This window comes from Anabrus simplex, chromosome 3, assembly GCF_040414725.1.
Source record: "Anabrus simplex isolate iqAnaSimp1 chromosome 3, ASM4041472v1, whole genome shotgun sequence".
Classification (NCBI taxonomy): Eukaryota; Metazoa; Arthropoda; class Insecta; order Orthoptera; family Tettigoniidae; genus Anabrus; species Anabrus simplex.
The window spans coordinates 299,034,936-299,062,625 of NC_090267.1; positions in this window are offsets into that span (position 1 = coordinate 299,034,936).

Here is a 27,690-nt window from a genome sequence, read left to right on the forward strand (position 1 = left end):
AAGAAGAGGCAGGTAGGCTAGCACTAGACCACGGGACCAGCTTACTGAGTAGTCAGATGATTATAATATACTAGCAAATGTACCCGTGCTTCGCTACGGTATTCTATATCGAAGAAAATTACTATACATGCAGTGAATAAGATTTTTTATAATTCCATGTCCGTTAGCGTTGTGACGTACCCACTTGGCCCACAGATGAATGACAAAATTATAACGTGGCGGGTCACTTTATATTAAAATAAATAAATGATATGTCATTGTTTCTCCATAAACAGTATTCCAAGGGCGCCGGTCTTCAAGCTTATGGCTTGAAAACAAAAGTAGATAATTAATAATAATAATAATGCGTAATGAGACTCAAAAATCTCCCAGGGGTGAGGTGAACGGAACACAAATCATTAAGTACACTAACTTGGAATTTAAGGATCATTAATAATCATTTCATAAAATACAAATTAGAACAGCTATTTATTAAGATGAAAAACGTGACGTAACGGCGTTTTAAAGACATCTGAACTTACGGAAGCAAAAAAAAAAAAAAAAAAAAATTGAATGAAATTAATTTTAAAAATTAACTGTTGCGCAAAGACTTGCAGTAACTTATGCCATAAGCTCACCATATGTAGACTCTGTTGTCTTGAAGCTGATGATATGTGGATCTCGTACCGGCTGCCTTCTCTGTTGTTGGATTCCAGTCCTACTTCTACATTTCCTGTCCTTAACACTTCCTACTGTACTCCTTACATAAAGTCGTAATGAGTCCTAATTTTAAGTGCAAAACCACTATGGGTTATGTTCATGGAGAGAATACATTCGTATTCTTCCGTATTACGGAACAGTAGCGTAGCTAAATTCATAATAATCGTCGCCATAAGACCTATCTGTGTCGGTGCGACGTAAAGCCCCTAGCAAAAAAAAAAAAAAAATCATAATAAGAGCTCTCCTGCCCTATACTAGTCAAAGCTGGTCTCCCGTTGACTACCTCTCGTCATTGAGATAACAAGTCCCAATGAGAGTAACTTTTGAGTAGAATATACTCAGATGCGAAGTGAACTAAGTTAAAATCTTCTCCGATGTGTAGACGTAGAATCGTAGTAAGAGTATGAATAAGAATATAAATGAGAAAGTCCGAAAGTCCTCTCCAGCCCTTGTGGGTGGTATTTATCGGTTCAAAAGTCTCTTTCCATCAGCCATATCACATGGTCCATTAAGATTCGAGGTCTCATCCCTTCTCCCTTGTATTGCTGTGAATCCATCTCGTTGCTTCATTACGTTCATTCACATAGGCTGAACCTTCCCGCTGAAATAAAGCGTCTCGAAGCGGAGTTTGAAAAGTGGGTGTTAATAATGCATCAACTGTCTCTTCATGAGGTGGAGAGGGTAATATCTCTCGTAACCTCGATGACGTACTTTTCCTGGAACTGGGCTGAAATTATCCTGCTGACTCTGGTCACCTCACAACGGCTATTGGAAAATTTACTGCAAGTTATAAATATGCGTGATGTTGAAATACTTTACCCAATAATTTGTTCGTTCAGAATACGTTATAGCCGCGATACAAAGAAATGAAATGATGATTGAAATGGATGATAAAAACCCTATATATATATATATATATATATATATATATATATATATACATATTAATTTAAAAATGACCTATCAGTGATTAAATATATACATCTTATCAATTAAATATATAGTTCAATAATTAAAAATATACAGTGATGTCCCAAACATCACAGCGTTATCCGAGAAACAGCATAGGGAAGTCCACATAAGTTGTTTACAATGTAAAGTGTGAGTGGCGGAGTTGCGACAATAACGGCAGGTCCACTTGCCTACTGCCATTCGCAATAGACTTGGGAATTTTCATTATAATGGTGGGCCCCATTGCCTGCTGCGAAGTCACAATCAATTTGGGGAGTTTTTGTTGCAATGGCAGGCCCTATTTCCTACTTCCAGACAGATGACAATTGAGGAATTTTTATTATAATTGCAAGCACGTTCCATACTGTCAGTTGTGATGTTATCAATTTAATGAAAGGCGCCTTTACCTAATGCCAGGTAGCTTACTGCCAGTCACACCGAGTGAGTGAGTTTGCATTATAATAGCAGACCACTATGCCTTTTAAGATGGGTAAATTTGTTTATAATGGCGGGCACCCTTCCCTACTGCCTAACACAATTTTGAAAAAATTGCATGCTCCCCAGCCATCTGCCAGTGAAATCGAGATGGAAATAATTCATTGCAATCGTACACAGGATTTGGAGAAGGACCCCGTTTATACGCCAATTTTATCGTTCTGCATGGCTGGTCCTATAACATTTTCTCGTATCTCCCATATATTTATTGGTTAGAGTGAGTTAGAGACTTTGAATATGGCGAAATTTGGGTACAATATGCCATATTATATTATGTTTCGCATACTTATGTGGAAGCTAGAATCATGAAATTTGGCTCACATATGGCCACCGGTCGTATCAATATGTGTGCCAAATTTGATGATACTACCTTTCCTACAAGTGTGTTAAACTATGAAATATACATGAAGATCAAAAATACTTACGTAGAGTGGAGAAATACACCCAAATCTAACGCATAAGGGAGAGGCAGATAAGACGACAAGTCATAGGACCAATGTTGTAAATCACTCCAAATTGAACAGAGATTGTGCCATCCGGTTTGTGATACGATTTATCGTTTAGCCTCCAAATACCTCCAAAGAAAGGTCTGAACCGTCGTTAAAATTGCCTCCATAATTCGATATTTTTCAGGGATAAAAATGAAAAATGTAAATACCTCGTATTTTTTCCGTCGGTTACAGGCTGAAAGCTATAATTTTTTCAAAATTTCAATTTTCTAGCTCGACTGGTAGATTGTGCCGACTTCTTGATTTGGGGGAAGGGGTTAAAAATTAGGACTTTCAGGAAACTTTTAAGCCCATGAAACCTATAGGTTATCGTTTTGGATAAATATATCCGGCTGCGTTTTTACGCTGAGTCCCAAATTTAAGACTCCTGTTATTGTCGCAACTCCGTCACTCGCACTTTACATTGAAAACAACTTATGTGGACATCCCTATGCTGTTCCTCGGATAACGCTAAGGGACATGGAATTATAAAAAAATCGTATTCACTGCATGTACAGTAATTTACTTCGATATCCGTATACGGTATAGAATACCGTAGCAAAGCACGGGTATATTTGCTAGTACATTATAATCATCTAACTACTCAGTAAGCTGGTCCCGTGGTCTAGTGGTAGCCTACCTTCCTCTTCTTCTGAGCCCCTGGGCGATTTTTCTAGGGAACCCGAAGTCATCAGTTTCTCTGGTACCAAGTGTTAAGTTTCTAAGATGCCCGGAAGTGCCTCAATATTTGACGTCTATTTTAATTTTTATACCTCCAATTTATTGATGTAGATTATATTTCACCCCCTTTCCTAGAGATTCTAGGGTCGTCTTGCCCCCACAGTATATTTTCCAGATATTAGGTAATATCTGTACGCCTCCCACCCCAAAGTGGTTCGAACTTGTACTTTAAAAATATCCGGAGTGCCACTATTCATCTCAGCGACCCCAAAATGTACTGTATGGATTCGACAATTATTTTTACATATCACTCCCTCCTCGCCCCCACCCCCATCACGGAGAAGGCTCAACTTGGACTTTAAGAAGTATGTAGGTGGAAAGCACAAGCTCGACTGATGTTCCGTATGCGCGCGCAGGTACAGAGGGCGACTAGTTGCTCCACTAGTCACCGACGGCTAAGAGGTTACGTTTATTGCAATGCCCTGTCATACGTTTGATCAACTATGAGTCGCCAAGGCAGCTGCCGGCTCAGATGACGAACGACGACTAGTTGCTCAGTTGCGCCACTAGTAGCCCTCAGCTAATAGCGGCCTAACTCAGGATTTCGGTGACGATGGGATAGGAAAGTCCTAGGACTGCGAAGTAAACGGCAGGTGCCTTAAGTACAGTTGCGACATCCCCTTGATTCGATAATAAGAAACCACGGAAGAACCATCATCAAGCAGCGGAAGGTGGAGTTAGAACCCAACTTTCTCTGAATGCAAGCATAGAGCTACGCCGCCCCAACCGCGTCTACCTGCTGCTAGGATTGCAAAGGATGTGAGCAGCCATTCAGTTATTCACCTGGATTTGATGCATGAAGCTGGGGATAGCGACTTCTAGAATGATAAAGTGGGATTATTGAATGAAACGGAGTACACACTTTCATGTCTCACAAACAATCCTTAAATTCGTGTTGAAACGGAGATTTGAACCGAAGTCGCCGGAAAGAGAGCCTAACAACGTCAATGGACTCAGTAGAAGGGTAATGTTAAGAAAATTAAGACCTGTCCTGGAGGGAAGTCAATTCAATGTAATTATTATGGGAATACAGATTTTAATTTAGATAAAAGGAAATATAAAGCAGAATACGAAGAAAATGGCGGGCTTATAGACTCAAAGGCCTGAGTTCATAATGTGGACGTTGCTTTGCCGATAGGGATTGTCTGATTGTCTGCATGTTCAGAGAGAACTCCTTTTCAGACTCGAACGCAGTGTACATAATGTAGTACCTACCTCTGCTGCTACTGCCACCAACCGTTTGCTTGTTACAATCCCGTACAGAAACTAAGAAGAAGATGAAAAAAAAAGAAGAAATTTACTCTGTACTAGATCTGTTTCTTAAGTGGAGCTGGAATTTACGAATGTCAGAGGACAGAATTGAGAAAGAAAACCTTGACAATGGAATATCACTGGATAATCACCTAAATATTTTGTATCATAATTAAAAAGGAAAATTTAACAAACTTACTTAAATTGAACAAATATATCTACGGGAAACGCGAAGAGACCACCATCCCGTGGTGTTCCCTGGATAGACGCAAATTTGGCTAAATGTCTCTTACAAGGTATAAAATTAACAGTTACTTATAAACTAAATCTAAATTTGCAACCGTGTTTACAAAGAAAAACATTATGTACTGTACGTGTCTTAACACCGGAGTATATGAAATTTTCGGCTCCGTATATGCGTCAGTCCGTGCAAGTGTTCCAATCCCGGTAGAATACATCTACGACATCCCCTGCCTGTGCTAAGACGCAACTAAAAGTGGAACCCTCAGAGGGTAGCACAGGTCAGTGAATGGGATTTTCAGCTGAGTCTACCATTGTTCCCTATTACTTGCGCCAGGTTCCTCACTTTTATCTTTTCCATCCGACCTCACCTGATCAACTCTCGTTCTCTTCTGATCCTGACATCATTAGATTTGTAAGGCATAGGAACTCTTTAATTTTCATACCATTCGTGGCCGTTCACGTTGTTTTGCCGATATCTTCATTTTACGAAGGAACCCTTGTTTCCCCCTCACCCCACTGTGATTACTTTTACGAGAGCATGGTTGCCTAGCTGTACTTCTACAACAATCACCATCATCACAACCTTTCTGAAAGGGGAAAGCGAACCAATGTCCTTCCTGGTGAACCGACTAAGCCTTCACCGCCTCTGCTAGGCTGGTTGAAACCAACCTGAAATTCTGAAACGACAGTGTCAGTATTTGATTGCACAATCTCTACCGCAAACCTCTCAGGAGAAAGTTGTTCATAAAAAATATTTATCATTCATTATACTATTATTCATTATTATTTATTATTTTAATAATATTATTTGCGTCCTTAATTTTATTCTTGAACCTGATAACTCAGCGAATTCACATCCAATTTCCCATTAAGCTGATTATGATTTGAATCCCGGTCAGTTAAAGTGAGGTAAACAATAACATGTCATAATGCTAGAAACTACAGTTACAGCTTTACATTTTACCTACGAAATAACTCTTTATCAGTTGTCGAAGAGAAACCGGCCGTTCGTGCAGCTTTTTAAACTAAACCGTTCAAGATACATCTATGCCATGAGGATAAGTATTGTTCAGCATACACATTTCTACAAAAAGTCCGCAACATGACATACTTTTTTTACTGTTGGCTTTATGTCACACCGACACAGATTGGTCTTATGACGATGATGGCATAGTAAAGGGCTAGGAGTTGCAAGTAAGCAACCGTGGCCCCAATTAAGGTACATTCCCAGACTTTGCTTGGTGTAAAAATGGGAAACCACGGAAAAGAATCTTCGAGACTGCTGACAGTGTGGTTTGAACCCACTCCCTCCCGAAGCTCACAGCTGCGTGCCCATAACCGCACGGCCAACTCACTCGGTATATCTATAACACATAGCCCACTATGTTATTTTATGCTATTTGTTTTACGTCGCACCGACACAGATAGGTCCTATGGCGACGATGGAACGGGAGAGGGCTGGAAGTGGGAAGGAAGTGGCCGTGGCCTTAATTAAGGTACAGCCCCAGCATTTGCCTGGTGTGAAAATGGAAAACCACGGAAAACCATCTTCAGGGCTGCCGATAGTGGGATTCAAACCCACTATCTCCCGAATACTGGATACTGACCGCACTTAAACGACTGCAGCTATCGAGATCGGTATGTTATTTTATGTTACAATAACGATTTAAGTGAAACAAGTCGAAGAAAATATGGTCGTCCGAGCGCCTTTTTAGTTCAAATTGGCTAAACCGTTTAAGATACATCTATACTATGAAGGTAAGAATTGTCCAGTATAATAATTTCCACAAAGAAGTCCGTGACAGTTTATATCTATCTTTAACACATAACCAACTCTAACTGGTTTTATTTTTTATTTCATAGTTTGCAGTCAGGAACATCAAATTTAAAAACAACTTTTTAAATTAAATAGTTAATCCTTATCAAAATACATTGTTATATTTCCACCAAGTAACCAATGTAGAATAAAATGTAATTTACAGAATGATATTTTCATCTATACTTACGGAGATATCATTTTCACGTTTTTCGGGCTATCTCCATTCTGAAATGTGGAAATATAAATGATCGGCTTCAGAGCGACCGAGTAGATTGCAATCCAGCGCTCGAGCTATCAACAACTTCGTCCAGCATTCGTTGAGCATGCTACCATGCAATAATTAATAGTTTTCCAGTGGTTTTTCGTTACCTATAAAATCAATAATAACCCAACCTGCCGAGATGGTAAGTGAATATGGGTATTAGTACGTTGAATTCGTAAAAGTGCGTTTATCACGTAACAATAAAACTGAAACAAAAGGATTCTCGAATGTCACAGGAATGAGAAGGAATGACTTCAGAAAGAAAAAGGAAGTCGTCTTTCTCCAAATTCACTGCCCAGCTTCAAGTATATCTACTCAGTACACACAACAGTCGATAGTGAAGAAGCTGTTTATTAGCCTACCCTACAGATTTTCTAAATTCTCTACATCCTTCCGGCTTGCCACTAAACAAGGTGATTTTCAGAGTAGTAGTGCCTATTATATTGTTACGTAATATGCACCCGGCAAAGTTGTGCATTGGGACGCTATTGGCAGTGAAAATTTTAAAAAAAGAACTGTTTGAGCTACTAATTTAACTAGCTGTTGCACTGGGGATGCGGTATTTATACCGACAATCCCTATGATTCCTTCAGATATGCTTTTTGATTTCGAACAAGTCTAAGAGTCCTCTTTGGCATGAAAATAAACAATGCCCCGGGTCAGACACTCAGCGTGGCTGGAATTGATCACAGTGGAAAATATCTTCTCATGGACCGCTTTACGTGTCTCTTTCGCGTATTACAACGAGAGAAGATATTTTCGTGGTCATTACTGGAGGATAAACGACTATGTCGTCTACAAGGAAACCCTGTAAGTCTTTGGTTAAAGGTAACATATTCATAATTGCTCTTGTGCAAAGCAGGGGCGTCTAGCTAGTCGTAGATAATACATATTTCCCGGTATCCGATCGTGATCACCTTCAGAATACCAGATTGCTTCGTCCAGTCAACATTTTCGATTATCTCTTCTAGATTTACGAGTGGTACGTATCATCCTCTAAGGTCAGTCGTAAAGACAGCCGGCCCCGTGGTGTAGGAGTAGCGTGCCTGCCACTTACCAGGAGGCCCCGGGCTCGATTCCCGGCCAGGCTACGAATATTTGCCTGGAACTGAGGGCTAGTTCGAGGTCCATTCAGCCTACGTGATTATAATTGAGGAGATATCTGACGGTGAGATGGCTGCTCCGGTCTAGGAAGCCAAGAATAATGGCCGAGAGGATTCGTCGTTCTGACCACACGACACCTCGTAATCTGAAGGCTCTCAGGCTGAGCAGCGGTCGCTTGGTAAGACATGTCCCTTCGGGGTTGTTGCGCCATGCGGTTCGTTTCGTTTTTTAGTCGTAAAGATAGAATTTTATTGCTTCACGTGTTCCTACAATTCTTCTAAAGCAAAACTGATCTCCCAATTCAATGGCAACGTGTTCTTCTGTGAACAACACTTGTTAAATTTTGCAGGGGTGAGACACTTAACTAATGATGCTGTAGTTGTCACTTGTCAGCACCTGCTTTCTTGGAAATAGTTATAACAAAAGTCTCTCTAAACTTAGATGGCACTTCTCCTGATCATACATCTTACATATTAAATGTCGGTTTCACTTCACGTAGTCAGCAATTCTGAGGTTGGTCGCAGGTGGGTTAAGCCGTATGTTTCCTGGCGAGGTCCATTCTGTTGACCCGGAGGAAAGTTCTTCTCTTTCTTTTCCTATACCTCCTAGTGTTAGTGCCATTTTGACTGATGCCCCTAAGTTGTTTCATGATATAGAAAAATATCAACGCGAAGATTCAGTGCTGACTCCTATTATGTTAACCCTTTCTTCTGGGAAACATGTTATCGCTTATGTTCTGAGGAATGGAGGCAAAATCAAAATGTGGAAGTCGTAGTCCCAGTTGTTCTTGTGGCTATGATCTTCAAGTATTACCACGAGACCCAATTAGGGTGATATCTAGGCATCTTCAAAACTAGAGAAAAATTTACAGAAAAGTTTATCTCGAAGAGTATGGACGGCGAAATTAGAGAAATTGTTAAAGCTCGTAAATCTTGTTTGGTTATCAAGCCCACGATGTATACGAAGATAGGACTATTGTCATTTCATCAAGCATCTCGCTCTATGGAGTGTTTATACGTATATTATGTCGGAACTTCCCCTCATTCTAAGAGGAGCGGGAACAAATTCATCCTTGTGTTTGTAGATGGTTGCGCACGGTTTTAATGGATATTTCCAGCAAAGCTGGCCAACGCTCAGTACTCCATTTCTTGCCTTAATACTACTTTTGCTTCTTTTGGTTCTTATCAATATATAGTCTCTGATAAGGCCAAGGCATTCACCTGTAATTTATTTCGCAAATTCTGTTTTGATCTATCTCACATGTAACAACGTCAGCCTATTACCCACAACCATCTTTAGCTGAGCGGGTTAACCGTAATCTTCAAACTGCCTTGATCGCTTTTCATCGTGAAGACCATTCTCAGTGGGATACTTTATTGCATTGGCTATCTTTTGCATTCAACTCCGCGGTTCACGAGTCACACAAGTTTTCACCCGCATCTCTTATGTTTAAGTTCGTTCCTAAAACTTCGTTGTCCAATGTGTGGTCAATCAATGAAATTTTACCAGAGAAAATAGACCCAGGTAATATCAGGGATCTGTGGAGAAAGGCCAAAAGTAATCTTTAAACCTCTCACGAGAAAGTGAAAGAGAGATATGATCGTGGACGGAGACCCACCAATTTAAAGGTTGGGGATCATGTAATGATAAATTGTTTTGTACCAGCAGGCAAGCTTGCTCCCAGATTTCATGGCCCGTGCATAATTCTTGATTTTTAACGCTGGTTACTTTCTTGGTGAGCAATCCAGGTACAGAGAAGATTTTTAGGGTTCACCTCTCTCAAGTAAAACTGGTATAAAATCTTTGATTTTTAGCATAGGCCACTAAGTGATATAATTGCAAATTCATTTTTTTTTATTTTTTTTTCCTTAGTAACTTAAATTTACATAAGTAAGTTTGATAGGGGAAGCTTTCTGCCCTTGTTAATGAGGTAAAAGTGTAAATATTTAGATTTGGTTCAAACTTTATTTTTTCCCCTGCCTCTTGTAAAACCTTCCCTTCAGTAATTTATTTTCCTGTCTGCCATTACCTTTACACTGCCTCCAAGCCTGTGCCTGATTTCCGTGCACTCGTCCTACATGCCGCCAACCTGATCTGCACCACCAACAAAAGAAACACCATAAAATCAGTTAATGTTGCCCAGGAATTAATTATTGCAGTGCCCTGATTTCGTCTGAGGCCGTGTCGTAACAACTGACGAGAGGTGCCGGCGCGGGGTAAGGACCCACCTCGTTCCGGCCCAGTCTCCTCCTCAACGGCAAACTTGGGCACCATCATTATTGGTCATGGCTGAGATGCTGTACCACAACCGCCAACTCCTTTATTGGCCAGAACTATGATACTTGGTCCGTAGTGACCATCACCATGGCTACCCCTCTCAAAGTAGCGGGATAGAGGTATCCGAGGGTAGTTGGGGGTCCAGGGGATCCCACCCTGGCATCGGCAGCCACCTTGCGCATAACTGACCGGGCTTCTACGACTTCATAAAACTTCAAGAATTATTTTACTAACATATCTGGTGAATGAACTCTCCATAAAGAAATGTTCTAACATGGATCTCAAATTTCAAATTTTCTAAAATGTTAAATTTCAAAACGATACCGACCGTGGAAGAACGTTAGGGGGTGGAGGTCTGTACCGGAGGTACACCTTCTCCGTACATTTAAACCGAGCGCCTTTCAGAAGGCCATCTGTGATCTGAAACTTGAAGTGTGTACTGGAAGAAGTTTTCAACTTTAATTTTCAGATGTCTCTACTATCGACTTATGTACACCATTAAGTGTGAGGACAGACAATTAATTTTCAAAAGAATTTTGGTATTTGTAAGTTTTCTAAACCGAAGTGTTTGTGGATTTTTTTTTTAATAATCTGAGGTTACTAACACTTCTGTCTCCTAATTCTTCATGAAATTATTAGCCAATCAGAAAACTTGATATTTATTCGGTTAGACAGTCAAAATTGTGGGCGTGTACAGGCCATCAGACTAGAGAGTTCTGGAATCTTCCCCTCCGCTATAAAAACTGGGAGCTTTTGGGCCATTTTGTCTTCTTCATCGCTCTGGTCTTGAGTGCGTAAGAAGTAGAGGCAGGGGAAAGCCTTGCCCGCCGTCGGAAGGCCCACCTGCTCAAGGTAATAGCAGACATCTTTTAAATATGTGATAGCTCCAGACAGCTGACTTGAGGGGAAGGTTTCAAAATGCATTCTTAATGTAAATTTCTAAAGTTTAACATCATCTATCAAATGTAAATTTTCAAGCAAGTCTAGGGACTTCATTCGAAAACCTGCTACGAAAAATATAAATTAGGGAATATAGAGTGTTCACCCTATTTTAATTGCCATTCGATTTGGTATTGGGGTGACTACGACTTTTTAAACTTTAAAATTTATCTCTTCTTTTGGAATTTAATATTTTTCTCCATCTACTCACCCTCAGTAAAGGCTTAGTCTCAGTAACTTACGGCCATAAGTCCATATAGGATCTTAAGTACTTCAGAGTATATTTCAAAAGAGTGCAAGTGTTTAGCTTTCTACAATTTTGTTTATGGCCGATTTCTTAAACTTTTTTTGACCACTAAGGTCACTTAAAATGGGCACTTATTGACCCTGTTTAATTTCTAAATAATCATAATCAAGTGTGTATGAAGCTGTCGAGAGGGTAAGACAGTAAAGACTGTTTTCGTAATGATCTAATGTAAAATTTGAATTGGAAACTTGTGCTTTTGAGAAGCTGGAATACTGTAAATTTTGGAGCACAGTCTTCTAGAGTGTAATTAAGTTGAGCAAAAGTGCTCTTTGGAACAGTGTAACTTTGGAGTTATAAACTCATTCTGCAAATTATTGTGTACCTTAATTTTGATCGTTCCCGTTATTTGAGCCGATGAGCTCCTGATTTTTTGTTGTTGTTTATTAAAGTTTGAAGTTCAAAGAGAGAGAGAGAGAAGGAAATAAATACAATTTCAAATTTTAAGGATTTAAATTAGGCTTCGATCTTTTCTCTGTCCACCAATTCAACCCAGCACCTTCTTACACCTCTGCAATCCACGGTATCCCCGTAAAAATTAATAATACCAACTCGATAATTATTGTAACTGTTTAAAAGCAAGGTCACTTCTGTTATAAGCCATGAAGGCTCCAGGAATAGCGGAAGGTAGTGCCTTACACTATCCGTAAACTCGGTAATCCGGAGAGTAATATCGTTTGAAAATTTAATTGTTACTGCCTCTCTTCTAACTCTCGGTCAACACAAATCTGTCAGTTTCTGAACATAACTGCTGCTCTTGGTTTTTACTGTTCTAGAAACATACGTACGTGTATTAAATGTATTCATTTACACAACTGCATATGTACTCCCGGGACAATTATTCAATTTAGCCCATAACAACTAGCTTCCTTTCAAATCACTGTATAATAATTCAAAAACGAAGGGGAGCATTGTACACTATGTTCCTCGTATTCAACATATCATTACAATTTTAATTATTATCGAAATATAAATCACCTCCTATGTAGATACAAATCCTGCTGACACCCACAACAAACATTGTATCTATAGGTTCAATTATTTTTGAGGTGGGGAACTTATACAGTAGCATGCGCTCATTCTTTACTTGAGAGAATGTTCATATCCTGGAGGTGAAAGTCATAAAAAAAGAGAGTTTTCGTTTCTCAGCCACACGTAAGTGTGGGAGTATATGGCACTGGCCGCAAATATGAAGGAAAGAATTTTTTTAAAAAATCTACAGGCTGAGTAATTCAGAAATTTCTTTAAAAAGCTGGCCTTGAACCAGCTATATTTTCACAACATTTCCGAGTTTACTGTAATGCTATTAGGTTCATGCAATGAACAAACAAATGAGTCTAAATTAGCTGCCAAATTAAATAATAAACGCGGGGAAGAAAACTGATTGTACATTGAAGACTAAATTCTTAATATTTTACGTAAATATCTGGATTATGTAGCATGATGCAAGTGAAGAATGCACTATACGTAATTTGTAATTCCGTGCATGTTGTTTTATATACATACACATGTTTCTAGAAACGCAAAAACGTACATCATCAGTTACGCTATTGCATCCATTTAGTAGTATGTCGTATGTATCGTTCTGCCGCAGAACAGACCAAACCTTTTCGACGGTTTATACCCACTTCCTGCTCTGCTTCGTTCATTACTCTCGCCTTGTCAGTGCCCGATTTTCACACGATTCATATTATAATACTGGCATTGGAAATTAAATTCGACCAATATGGTTTTCGCTATATCAATGTACATCCTCTCCACTACCACCGAGTTTCATTAAGATCAAAGTGAAGGCCCTAGATTACTTCTTTTATAAGCAAGCTTCAAATAAAAGGACGTATATGCAAAGAAAAATATGAGTATTCGACATAGTAAATATTGCATGCAATACCACACACACAAGGAACATTAGTTAATTAACAAAATAAAACAGTGAGGTAAAACAGTGGACTTAATCATTTTCTTCCCCGTCCTCCTTCCTTCCATGAGATAAGTTTGAGTAGTCATGGTTCACGGCTGTTTGTTTCAAGGAGATAAGAGATATTATTTTATATTTATCGTCCGTAACTGGGTAAGTATGGTAGCAGGGCATTCGCAGAAATCTTGCGTAAGGCTGGTTTGCTAAAGCCCACTCGTCTAAAAGTTTCGGCTCCCAATGGCTCATATTCATAAGAGCTCTCTCTCTCTTGAGTAGAAATAAAAACGAACTTCCTCATTTTCGTGTCTGTTTTAAGAATAGTGAGAGTGCTATTAGCGAAATGCCTCCCATTTGGTGATATTCTTAGTCTGGATGTGTATTGTAAAGCTTGTTCTTACGGACTCTTCACGCAATTGACTTCCAATCACCTTGCTACAATGTCTTACCAACTCATGTGAACCTTTTGAACCAATAGAGGAGTGCATAGTATCACATTCTACTTCACTGAGGTCAGAAATCACTAACCTTCACATATTCATGCATGTGAACGGCTGACATACACATCGTGACAGTGTAATTTCTAGTTCCCTACTTTTAGCACTGAAGTACAGCACGGCAAGTATCGTAAGACGGTGCTATCCAAGAAGATGTACCGAAATCCTTACAGCATTATTTATATACAGACAGTACTTTTCACATTGAACAATAGAGACCCCTGGTTTAACTGGATAGTTGCCCAGTCCTTGCATTAGGTTCTGTACAATGTTATATTAAGAATGAATGAATGAATGAATGATGAATCAATCAATCAATCAATCAATCAATCAATCAATCAATAGAATACTCTTCTCTCGCAGTCACGGATAACCGCCAACTGGAGAGTATTCATTTGTTCTAATCTTAATATATGCAATTATTTCGTTTTGATAATATGCAATATTTTAAAAAATACTACCTTATTAGAACCTTAGCCTGCTAGACTTTAACCATGTTATAGAGTCCAGGATTCCTGATCTTATATATTCCTACTACATATGAATGGACGAAAACAATGAACAGAAACCGGTCAAGGATGACCACCAACTTAAGGGAGAGAGCACATGCCCATCGCAATCGCATGCCACTATTATATGCAATGCTATATACAGTAGACATTTTAAATAAATAAAAATTGAGGCACTTAGTTCTTCACATCATTGTGGAAGTAAGGAGACGCAACAGCTCGACTAAGCGAAATGTTTTAGGATGTAAATGAAGATATGGCTTGGAAAGACATTAGTAGATTAATTTCAGTAGCGATTTTTGAAGTAGGAAAGATCACAAAATGGAATTCACGACAAACTGGGGCAAATACTCCTGTGTAGGAAGAGGAATATAGGGACTGAAAGAATGATCAAGGGAGATGTTTGACGAGTTTCCAACTACTTTGAAATCATTTAAGAAAAGAATAGATAAACTATTGACAGGGAATCTGCCACTTGGGCGACAGCCCTAATTTATTTATTTATTTATTTATTTATTTATTTATTTATTTATTTATTTATTTATTTATTTATTTATTTATTTATTTATTTATTTATAATATAGCTTACGTTCTTCGTGAAATGATCTTCGCATGAGCTGTGGCTTCGTGTCAGACAAAGAGTTCGACCATTCGACTTCCATCACACTTCAAGTGAAGTACGTCTATTTATACGAAACGTTTTTAAGGTAGAAGAACAAATTTAGAGGTTAGGAACTCGATCTTAGAACAAGGAAATGTACAGCTTTCTCAAAGTTTCATCGGATAATTTACCCCTTTAGCTGAGAGTTGGAACACTTCACAATCAGCAGTCTCTTAATCACAGTGAAGATCATGTTGAAAACTATTCTTTGCCTAACTCAAAACTATGATATATTCCGCAAGGACAGGAGTCAGATTAATGATTGGATCACTGAGTTCTAATACATGAAATATGGCTTTCTCTTGGTATATACTACTTTGTAGCTTCACGTACTTGGGATTTTTCTTCGAAGAACATCGCAGTTCATTGTATATGCATCTGTTCATACATCGCCTACTTCATAAGCTATGCATTCCTATACTATAATGCGAACTAATAATACAACGCAAAACTTTATGCTAACGAGCTTCTATTGCAGTAACTTCGTGCTATCATTTGAATTGTGACATCTGTTGAACACATATGTCGTTCACCGCAAATATGCTGTGGAAGCGTCAGAGTGTAAGTAATTGTAGAACATTCACACTCTTGTGATAGAGTGCAGACAACCACGTAAATATGCAGCATTTGTATCATGCTTATCGAAATATAATAAGGATGATAAACTAATTTAACAGTAATGCGTTTCTCTTCCATTTGCAAGTGGCTTAACACCCTATCAACTCAGAAAGGTCTTTTGGTGACGGTGGTATTGGAAACAGCTAGGTCTGAGAAGGAACTGTACCTGGCCTGAATTAACGTATAAATTCAGTACTTTCCTGGCGTTAAAATGAGGAACCGCGGAAAGCCATTTCAGGGCTGCCGGTAGTCGATTTCGATCCGTGCAAGTAATTTATCATCGTAAATTAGAACCATTGTAAATCCAATAAAATATAATACTCTTACAACATCCCGCAGATGCTGAAGCCGTGTTACATCATAATATACAAAACTGTCATTTACGCTTACAGTAAATGATACATCAGTCTAAATAATAAAAAAAACAGTAGCAGATTTGATCATAACTGCGGTTGGTGGCATTTGAGGGTATTTAATTATGACAATTCTCTATCGTTGGCTCTTCTGGCACGTAAGAGACTATTCTGAGATCAAATTTCGTCCCCTCAAATCTTTCAAAATCTGTGAACATTCACAACGTTGGTGAAAGAATGGGATAAGTCCCACTTTATTCATAACGACTCTTTCTGAAGGGTTATACAGTTAAAAATATAGGCTTTTGTTTGGCACAAAGATGAGATATCTTCTGCTTTGTCTCTTGCCACTATGATTTTCAGAATTTTCCCCCTCCCCCTCATATTACTTCGGTATAAGACAAAAGGTATAACTTTTGGACATACCCAATTTTTGCACCAAATATAGGTCGGACACAATGAAGCGTGTTCGAAAGAGTGATATGTGGTACTATGGATCCTTGAACTCAGCGTCATGTCATTGAAATAATGATTTATTCGCAGAGGTTGGTGACATTTGAGAATAATTAGAACGTTTATGTATACGTTCTCACCGCCTTACAAGTTATGCATTTTCTCTCCATGATAATTTATAGTGAATAAAAATATTGTGCTTTGTTTTAAAATTTTGGAGAAAAAAATTTGAAAACCTCACATGACATATTACATTTTTGTAACTTAAGAATCAGTGAATACATTTTGTTGCCAGTGTGACTATATATCAACCTTTATATCCCTAACCAACCTATATGAACATCCAAATATAATATATTATCCATAATTGATAAGGTAGTTTTATTTTCTTCCTTAAATATGTGCGTTTTCCCCTGTTTGTACTGAGGTGCTCAATTCAAATTATGCTGAAGAGAAACATTATTTGCATTCCTAACAAACATTTAAAATTCATTTTCATTTGGGAGTTCTAATGATCGCTAACTTAATATGGTGCTAATGTATCTTAAAACTGTTCATGCGAAAATCTCTAGAAACCAAGCTGGTGTTGCTCTCATTTTCTTGTATAGATTTCAAGATATTCGATCATTACGATCACGAAGTCAACTTATATTCCTTGATATATTTCACGGATAACATCATAGAAAATATATTCAATAATTATAACAAATCGCACATGTTAACCATTGTGCTAAATTGCCATAACTGGTCAAGATTTGGATTTGCATATAGTTTCAGCCGATATTAAAGACCTCATTAACTTCCCCCGAAAGTGGAACAATAGACTGCTCATTTCTTTACAGAGCTGGTTCGCAATAGATTCTTAATTCGTGATACAGATTTCACATGGTTTCATTACATATTTACAGACGGTGGAACACAATTAAAGATTGTTCTGTAGTTTCTAAAGAAAAAAACGAATATAAAAACCGTGAAGGAATTTTTGGAGAATCGACCTTTATCCCACACGCATTTTACTGTAGTATCTGAACTTGTACACAAAACGTGAATACTGTAAACTGATGTGGAGCTTTAGTTTCTTTTTAACCTGTACATTGCGTTTCTAACCAGTGTAAACAGCTGCTTAATCAACGATGTTTAGAGAGGAAACTTCTGTATTTCGGTCCTCATTAATGTGTAACCAGAAGAGGCGGTAAGCGAAATGAAAGAGAGATTTGGGAAGTAAGTTACAATGCAAGGACAGGAAATCAAAACTGTAAGATTTGCCAGTAATATCTTACCTTATCTGGGACTGTTAAGATATTACTAGAGAGATTACTAAAGGATACAGTATAGATGATGTCTTGGAGAAGGAGAGTAAAACCAAAACAAATAAAATAGGAATTAATGAAATACAGTCAAATGAAGCAGGAAATAGATTAAAGTTATATAGCGGATAAACCATTCGTGAGGAATAAGGAGTAATAAAATGTCACCTAACCCACGAACAGAAGATCTTAATTTGGACATTTCGAATGTAGATGTCTGGATTAAGAAAATGTCTAAGACGGCTTTGAAGACGTTTGTATAAGCCATGACATTAGATGGAACTGACTCATGGACAACATATGGTGAAGAAAAGTAGCTAATGGGAGGTTTTCAAATGTAGTGTCACAAAAGAAGTATGGTTAGATGCATTGATAGATCGATTACTTTTATATAACGTACTATACCACTGGTGTACTACGTCGGGGGGGAAGGTAGTGGTGGACGTTTTATGGGAAAGTAATCGGAAAGTAGCCCGGCCCCGCGGTGTAGGGAGCAACGCGTCGGCTTGTCACCAGGCGGCCCCGGGTTCGATTCCCGGCCCGGTCAGGGGTTTTTAATTTAAATGATTAATATCCATGGCCTGGGGGACTGGATGCTTGTGTAGTCTCTAACGTTCCTTTCCTCACTTTCAACACTTTACACTTTCGCAATTACACTTACACGCAGGTTCCTCTCATATGGTGAAAGTAGTGGCAAAAGATCTGCAGAGGTCGATATCACGAACAAATATCATTTTTTTAAACCGGAAAGTAATGAAAGTACACTCATGATATCCACTTTTCACAAAACAGTTCTTCTCTTCGGTATGACATATATTTCTTTCCCGACCTCTTCCCAGTTATATGGGTCAGCAACAAATGTGAATTATTGTCCTATTTAACGGCCCGATACTTTTCTTGGTGCGAACCGCACTTAACGCATATATTCACTACTCCACTGTTTCGTGGACGTTAGCAGTTGGGTATATAGTGAAAAGAAGAACTTTTTGGAATAAAACGAACGCCTAGTCCACGATTAACAGCAACTAAACAAATAGGCGAGGTCAGGAATGGAACTCACGGCTCTCTGAACCGAAGGTCCCTTCGCCGACCATTCAGCCTACAGGCTGGACTTACGTCACGACAAAGTTTCTGTCACAGAACAGACACTAAAAGACCTTCAAGCCTTTGTCGAACTAGTCTTTGAACATAATTCAGACTTGATCTCAGCACTTTCAATTTTGAATCAATATGCCTGAAACATTTTGAACACAGCCGGCTCCTGTTTTTGTTTCCTTGCAGTTTGCTTTACGTCGCACCGACGCAGATAGGTCTTATGGTGACCATGGGATAGGAAAGGGCTAAGAGAGGGAAGGAAGCAACCGTGGCCTTAATTAAGGGGTACTATCTGATATGAAAAGGAGAAATGACGGAACAACCGGTTTTTGTGAAACATAATAGTGAGTTTGATAGAAATAAATGGGTAGTGACTTTTGTATTATTTTACTATTTCTTCTTTCTGGAAGCTTACACCATGTATCACGCGTTTGGCGATCACTGCACCCATGTTTTTACCATCTTGTCTGACTTTTATTGCTGATATGTTCAACTTTTCCGTCTTCGAACGCAGTATGGTGACCCCCAAATATTTTATTATCCACTCTTATCTCACGGGACTCCTTGTAGGTGGGAACAGAAGAATAAATCCACGCTATCCCCTTCCCTTCGTAGGAAGCGACTTAGGGGAACTTCAGGGGCTGTCAAATTCGTAGAGGGTCTTGACCACCATGATGATATTGCATCCCAGTACTTGTACCAGGACAATCGCTACCATCTTTCCTATCTGACCACCCACGGCCAAATGTTGTTCCCTCTTTTTCAACGACGGTGTTATGTTTGGGCCGTTTAGGAAGTCTTTCTCTTTCATGACCTTTGGGACCCCTCCTTTTTTTTCTGATAAATCCATACTTCAAAATTTCGGACCTTTCCCATTTTCCCCTTCTCCCAGTTCCAATTCCTCATGAAACAGCAGTTAACACCATCTCATGTCAGATATTTACTACCTTAAGTGCGTAACTGGTGGCTGGAGAATACCAAATGAGTTCGGATTTTTTTCACTTAATGACCAATTCAATTATCCTCATGTCGATAACTAGTCAGTTAACTATAATTTACCTTTTACCTGAAAGACTTTCAGTACTGGTAGACTTAAGTGCTGTCCGTCTGCCCTGCAATTGGGATTCGTGGAATGCTTATCTATTTCAACTGCCACTCGATGTAAACGAGCATGGAACTGATAACCTATACACAACGTCGAATATAAAGTTACAGGACACACTCTGTAGTGTGCCAACAAATGGCAGCAAAGGGTTGAGCAGCTTCTATAGTGACCTTCGACTTGGATAAGTCAGTGTGCAAGGAGACATCGTGGTATTAACATCGGGAGTTGTTATATTGGTATTCCTGTGAGCACGTGCATCTAGTAGTCAGCAGTAGCATCATGGACGGAAAGATAGAACAACGAACCAAAGTGAAATTTAGGGTTAAACTGGGCTAATCGGCCACAGAGAAATTTAACATGCTACGACAAACATACGGCGGTGGAACGTTGTTTCGAGTGGCACACGCGCTTCACAGGTGGAAGAACGTCCCTTGAACACTACAAGCGATCAGTATTACTTTCTACGAACATCACTCTCCGAAAATGTGAAATTCGGTAACTTGTGTATGAGAATCGTCGGAGGATGATCAGCGATGTCGTTGATGTGTCATACACGTCAGTGTAGACAATCCCAAAGTCGAAACTGAACAAACACCACTTCGCTCCCGAGATTGTTCCCCGATTGATTACCCCTGAGAAGAAGGAGCATGGCGTTGCAGTGGGGTCAAGATCTCCGTGCACGTGCAACGGATGATCGATCCTTTAATCCAGGATCATAGCCATTGCCGAGTCATGGGTCTACGGGCACGACTCTGAGTCAAAGCTCAACTAAGCATGCTTATCGAAGAATGTTCAAGGTCTCTGAGCTCCATTTGCCAGTTTAACCCAACATCTCTCGTGTATCGTCGTTCCACATTTCAGTCCCTCATGTAATTGCAGACTACCACTGTGCCACACCTAATTACCTTCATATTTTACTTTCTGATATCGCATTCTTTACGATGTAATAGATCAGTCGATTGTGACTGGTTGACGCTCAGTTCATCCCGATTAGACAGATGGCACCTCATGTAATGAACGATTGCCGAAGCATGTCTTTCTAACTTATCTTTGATTCGTTTACTCTCTGCTCGGGAGACAATTATGGCTTGGGTTAAAAAGAGATGCAGGCGCTGGGCTACGAGAAGATTCTCAACTCTTTTAACTGGTATTTTAAAAAAGATTCATAATTTACCATTATAAATCTCTGTTTTGAGTCAATGTATATGATTAATTAGAATCTATGGATGCTATTCCTTCGAGCTTTAGGTATTTGTATTTTTTCCTCTGCTTGGCTTGCCATAGTTATGTTGGTTTAGTGTGCTGAAAGATCCCTGTTCGGTACATTATTCTTTTACTTATTTGCTGCTAACTTGTTTCAGTGTCCTTCCTTTTATTCACGTCTGTTTGTTGTGTATTCGTTCCTACGTAGGAGCGGAAGGTAACACTGATCCAGTTCATTCGTGTGTGTGATAAGTTTGTTTGTGGTTTTTGATTGGAGACCTTTTATATTCTCTTCGGTTTCTGTGTATGGCTTGAGCTTATGTTCTGTAATGGTTTAACGCTAATGCTGTACGATTCATGTTCGTCTTCAAGTGCAATATGAATATGTCATGTAGCGTGTGTGTTATTTGGTTATGGTGTTGACTGGGTGAGACTGACCTATATTGCAGCGACACAGGTATCTGATCTGTGCTCTCAGATCAAGCTCATAAGCCATCGACTGACTCTTTTCATGTCGTTACGGTTCTTATCGTAACGTATCTTGATACTATATTTTATGCTACTTTGCATATTTGGTCTCTGCGCGCGCGCGCGCGCGCGCGCGTGTGTGTGTGTGTGTGTGTGTGTGTGTGTGTGTGTGTGTGTGTGTGTGTGTGTGTGTGTGTTGTGTGATTGTCGGATCTGCGTTATTTTTCAGTTCTTTATGGATGTTGCTTTTATCATTATTATTATTTGTCTTACTATTGTTCGTGGCTTGCTCAGCCAGTTTATTTGCCTATTTCGGGATCTTACTCTCAATTCTACTTCTTTCATTTGACTGATGTTTATTTGCTTCCCTAACTATGGCAACTGTTTTTAACATCCACATGTTCCATATTTGTAGTTTTTCTGCCATCTTTGCTTCTCTGGCGTTTTGATTTCTGAGGAACACAGTCTCTATGGAGATTGTTAAGCACCATGTTCTTTTAAAATAATGTATTCAAGCCTTGCCTTATTTGGAGAGCTGCGATAATAATTTTCTTTTTCTTGTGTGAAAGCTGCTACTTTCACCTGTTACTGATGTCTTTCCCTTGAGAAAGAAATGCTTTGCATCGGATTTTGATTACCACTGTCTGGTAATCATGGAATATAACTGTGTCACTTTCCACAATACTTCTGTTGAGACAGTGTAAAATTTCATGAGATTGAATTTAACGAGTCAAACGACTCGATTGTGATTAAGATACATACACGGACGATGTATGTGAGTATCCGTCTCCCTGTATCTCCCCATATTGCTTGTTTTGTACCCACATTTTAATTCTTTTGCCAATGTTATTTAATAAACCTTATTCATTTTTAATTGTTCCCTTCTTTGGGTAATTGCCTTTTATACTTTTCTCTAGTCTAATAGGACCAGATTCACCTCCTGGCAGTTTCCAGCCTGATTCGACCAGTCCACAGTAGATATGTAGCTAGGTGGGTGGTGTACCACGCACACGTGTTTACGAAACCATAATTATAAAAACTTCGGATGTTAATACAGAGATTTCTCATGGCCCACTACCTTATCTGTGTTGATGGTCACTATAGCTGCTAGCACAATCCTGTGCTGCCATCTATTGGAGTACTAAAGAATAGTACGGATCATTTTTGAGCCAGTCCTGTATTACCTAGCACATCAGTTTCCCTTGTATTTGAACGGAAGAGATCGAGCGATTTAATAGCTTTTAAATGCTCGTTTAATTGTGAACATTTCAGACTTTTGGGTTTTTACCAACATCACCCAAGAATAGAAGTGGGGCTTCTACCTAAGCCTCAAAAAGGATTACTTCCTTAAACTGTTTCTGGTGATGGATTATTCGCATCAGCCGCCTCTGTGGATCAGTGGTAGAGTGTCGATCTCCCGATCTCAAGATAGTAGGTTCAAACCCGGCAGAAGTAGTTGGACAGGGCGAGTTGGCCGTGCGCGTAGAGGCGCGCGGCTGTGAGCTTGCATCCGGGAGATAGTAGGTTCGAATCCCACTATCGGCAGCCCTGAAGATGGTTTTCCGTGGTTTCCCATTTTCACACCAGGCAAATGCTGGGGCTGTACCTTAATTAAGGCCACGGCCGCTTCCTTCCAACTCCTAGGCCTTTCCTATCCCATCGTCGCCATAATTATGTGTCGGTGCGAAGTAAAGCCCCTAGGAAAAATAAAAAAATAGTAGTAGTTGGATTTTTGAAGGGCGGAAGGAAGTCCATTTGACACTCCATGCCGAATGAAGCCAGCATGTAAAAGATCTCTGGTGACACATTGGTGTTTACCCGACAACGTTAATTAAATCTCAGCTATAGACGCCCAAGAGAGTTTCGGTTTACTCGGCCCACCATCTAGTAGGCCTTGATGGTGTCCAATTGAAATGTCTGCACATGGTAGCGGAGGCCGTGCGATTGTTGTTATTGTCATAACACCAGATTACGATAAACCGTATCCATTGTAGAAAGCTACCTGTCAGATTCCAGATGCAGTCAAGATTGAAAGCAGAAAGTGGAAGAGGATCAGTCACCCACTGAGAAAACCAAACACAGCAGTGGAGAAGACGATTTAGGTTTCGAACCTCAAGGAGCTTGAAGGAAATATCCAAGGAAGAAAACGAACTGAGAAGCTTTTGAAATAGGGGAGGATTGGAAAGATTTTCATTGGCAAATTGAAACCCATAATGAAGACTTTTCAGGGAACTTAAACTGATACTAAGGATGAATGAGTTGACAGGTCATGGAGCCACTCAAGGAAAGGTGGTTCCACCGAACGAGTTGGCCGTGCGGATCGAGGCGCGCAGCTGTAAGCTTGCATTCGAGAGATAGTGGGTTCGAACCCCACTGTTGGTAGACCTGAAGATAGTTTACCGTAGTTTCCTATTTTCACACCAGGCTGTACCTTAATTAAGGCCATAACCACTTCATCACCACTCCTTTATCTTTCCTATTCCAACATCCCCATAAGACCTATCTGTGTTGGTGCGACGTAAAGCCAATTGTGAAAAAAGAAAAGTGGGTTCGGATCCTCCCATCGTCAGCCTCATTTATGAATTTACATTTCCGGACTAAAGGAATACTGGTGTTGTACCTTATTCAAGGGCGTGAATGATTCCTGTCTATTTCAAGTCCTTCCCTATCTAAGGGTCCCTAGAACCTATACGTGTGATAGAGCGCCGCCAAACGATTAGCAATGAAATGTCTTGAAAGAGCCTGCAGCGTTTGTAGTAGGTAAAATGTCAACACACTATAAAATTCGACCAAGACTCAATAATTCGGTAGACAATAGATGTTTATCGCATGCTGGTCGTGAAAGCCTGCATCGTTACGGGTATTAGACGGCTTGGGTGAAATTACTACCTACGATAGAAATAACTGAAACGGCGTATGGCTTTTAGTGTCGGGAATGCCCGAGGATACGTTCGCATCGCCAAGTGCAGGTCTCGCACGTAGGCAGCCTTCGCATCATGATGAGGATGAAATGATGATGAAGACGACACATACACCTTGCCCTGTGCCAGCGAAATCAACCAACGACGGTTAGAATTCTTGGCCCTGCCGGGAATCGAACCCGGGACCCATGTGACCAAAGGCCAGCACGCTAACCATATAGCCATGGAGCCGGACACGGGAGAAATAATGGTACTTCATCGACTCAGTGACGTCTTACAATAAGCCGATAGAAAATGATTGTATAAATATCAATTCGCACTTCTTAATTTAGCGAGAGTAATTTTCCGTCTCACCTGGCTCCGCAACGCTTATAACGCCACCAGTCTAGCTGGTTAGTAAAACATAACATATCCCGTGATAAAAGACTTCAGAGAATATGGGTTAATTACTTTGCACACTGAATACAGTGAATTTAACATGTATGATAATATTTCATCAGATAATTTGGTTGTTATAACACAGGTCTCCTAGATGTTTGAACCGGGCAACACAAGGCAGTAGCCAAAGACCTAGGTTTTTGGTGTACAAGAATGTTTGCATGCTATGCCATACACTAACTGGAATATCTGAATCTTTATAGAGTGAATGTTAAAGTGACTTTAAACACGTAACTAACTACAACAACTTCAACTAATGGCCTGGACTACCGACTTGCACATATTCTGAAGTGGTGTCTGTTGATTTCATTCTGATTGTGCTGCTATCTAGCAACGAAAGTGGAATTCTATTTGACGGATATTATGGATGAGTTAATTTTAACTATGTCGTGTGACGCCAGAAGTTTTAACACCAGAAATCTTTAACAATAATGACGTGTATTACCAAGATTTTTGATCGACCTCCTAAAATCGTCTTCCTCAGCTTTCGGACCATGATTCGGACTGATCCACAGAGGCAGTTAGCTTTCATACATACATACATGCATATCTTGAAATCTTATTATGTCTTTCTGTATGACGTGAACTCCTCCACAATTATGTAATTGCAGCCATCTTCTTTGGTTCTAAATCTTCTAGCTATGCATTATTATCGGGTCAGTTTAACCTTTGTCATGCTGGTCTCCCTTTACTTCTGCTCGCATCCATGGAAGTAACATGTTGAACCCATTTCTTGTGATTGGCCGGCTTTAAGTATGGTAATTGTTCACATTCCGGTAAGGCTACAGTTTCGATGTGAAATTGATTTAACTTCTGTTAATATTACTCATAAATGAAATCGTCATTTTAATCAACTAACATGAATAATTAACGGAGTTCATGATGTTTAATTATCTAAGTCATATAATTTGTTTTAAAATGCCAGTATAAGTCTTGTTATCTTGCTAAAATAGCAATACATTTGTATGAAAGTAAAATGGGTGAAAATTCTTGCGTAGAGATTATCATCAATATTTTATAATTACAAATAAATGAAATACCTACCGAACTACACGACCAACAGTTGCAGAACTACTAGGTATGAACAAGAAGAGTATGTCTGTCTTATCCTTTCCCAGAAGCTGTTTGGAACGGACATTTGACAGGAAGAAAATCATAGCTTATAGCCTGCCAGCAAAAGGGTGATAACCGTGGGCTAAAACGCATCGTCCATGGGCTCCTCATTGGTTTAAATGTACGTTCTACAGATGAATCCAAATGTGACCGCTTCGATACCAGGAAAGGAATGTATGTCCGCCTACATACAGGAGCATTATTCTCCCGTCAGTGTGTTCAGCCAACTGCTAAAAATGGTAGGTTTCCGACTACGGTTTGAAGATGTTTCTTCATGATTAATTTTAGGAATGCTGTGAAATCTGAAGGGAAGATGAAACAGAAACAGCACCTGACATTCTTATATATCATACCACCTGATATGCGATTAGTAGGGAAAGCCTTACAACAAGATAAAGATTCTTAACGTCGATCAGTAAGCGGTATGAAATACATCGCATTTAAAGGAAAGTCGAGGGCGCTGAGAGATATAACTTGGCCATCCCAAAGTCCTAAAGTGCGACCGTAATTTTATTTCGAGCGCACCAGTGGAATATAACTTTGCGGGAAGTGTTTGAAAACCTTAGATCATCTCTTGGAAGCTGTCCAGCAAGTAGGGATGAGTACAGAATCAGAATATCTTCAAGGATCTCGTACCCATATGTTTATATTTTGTCAGAGTTATTAACGCAATGAGGCCATATGAAAATTTAATTTCATTTTAGTAATGCATATATCTTGTCCCTATCATTGCATTCTTTGATTTAACAAATATATTTGTGAGCAGATTAATTCGACCATTATAGTTACTCTTATAAATACTACGAAAAAAGCGTATTGTAATTAAAGAGCAGTAGTATATTCATATTCCTTAGTAATTCTAAGGCTATCAAAATCTTCACCTTTTGAACGTCGTATGAACCACGGCATATCAATCAATCAATCAATCAATCAATCAATCAATCAATCAATCAATCAATCAATCAATCAATCAATCAATCAATCAATCAATCAATGAGCACTGATCTGCATTTAAGACTGTCGCCAAGCTGGCAGATCCCGTCTCAGTTGCTTACCTAATCTTTCCTTAAATGATTTCAATGAACTTGGAAACTTATCAAACATTCCCTTTGTTAAATTATGTCATTCCCTAATTTATCTTCCTATTAACGAATATTTGCCCTAATTTATCCACTTGAATTCCAACTTTATGTTCATATTATGATCTTTCCTACCTGTAAAAGATGCACTCAAGCGTATTCGTCTGTTAACAATACTCTACGCCATTTCTGCACTGACAGCTTAGAACATCCCGCTTAAGCCGAAAAGTTCGTTTCCTTACTCCCACCTCTTCCCAGCCCAAATTTTAAAATATTTTCGTTACTCTCCTCCTTTGTCGAAAATCATTCAGAACAAATCGTGCCTCTTTCCTTCGGGTCTTTTTCAGTTTTCGTGTCAAGTAATCCTGGCGCGGCTCCCATA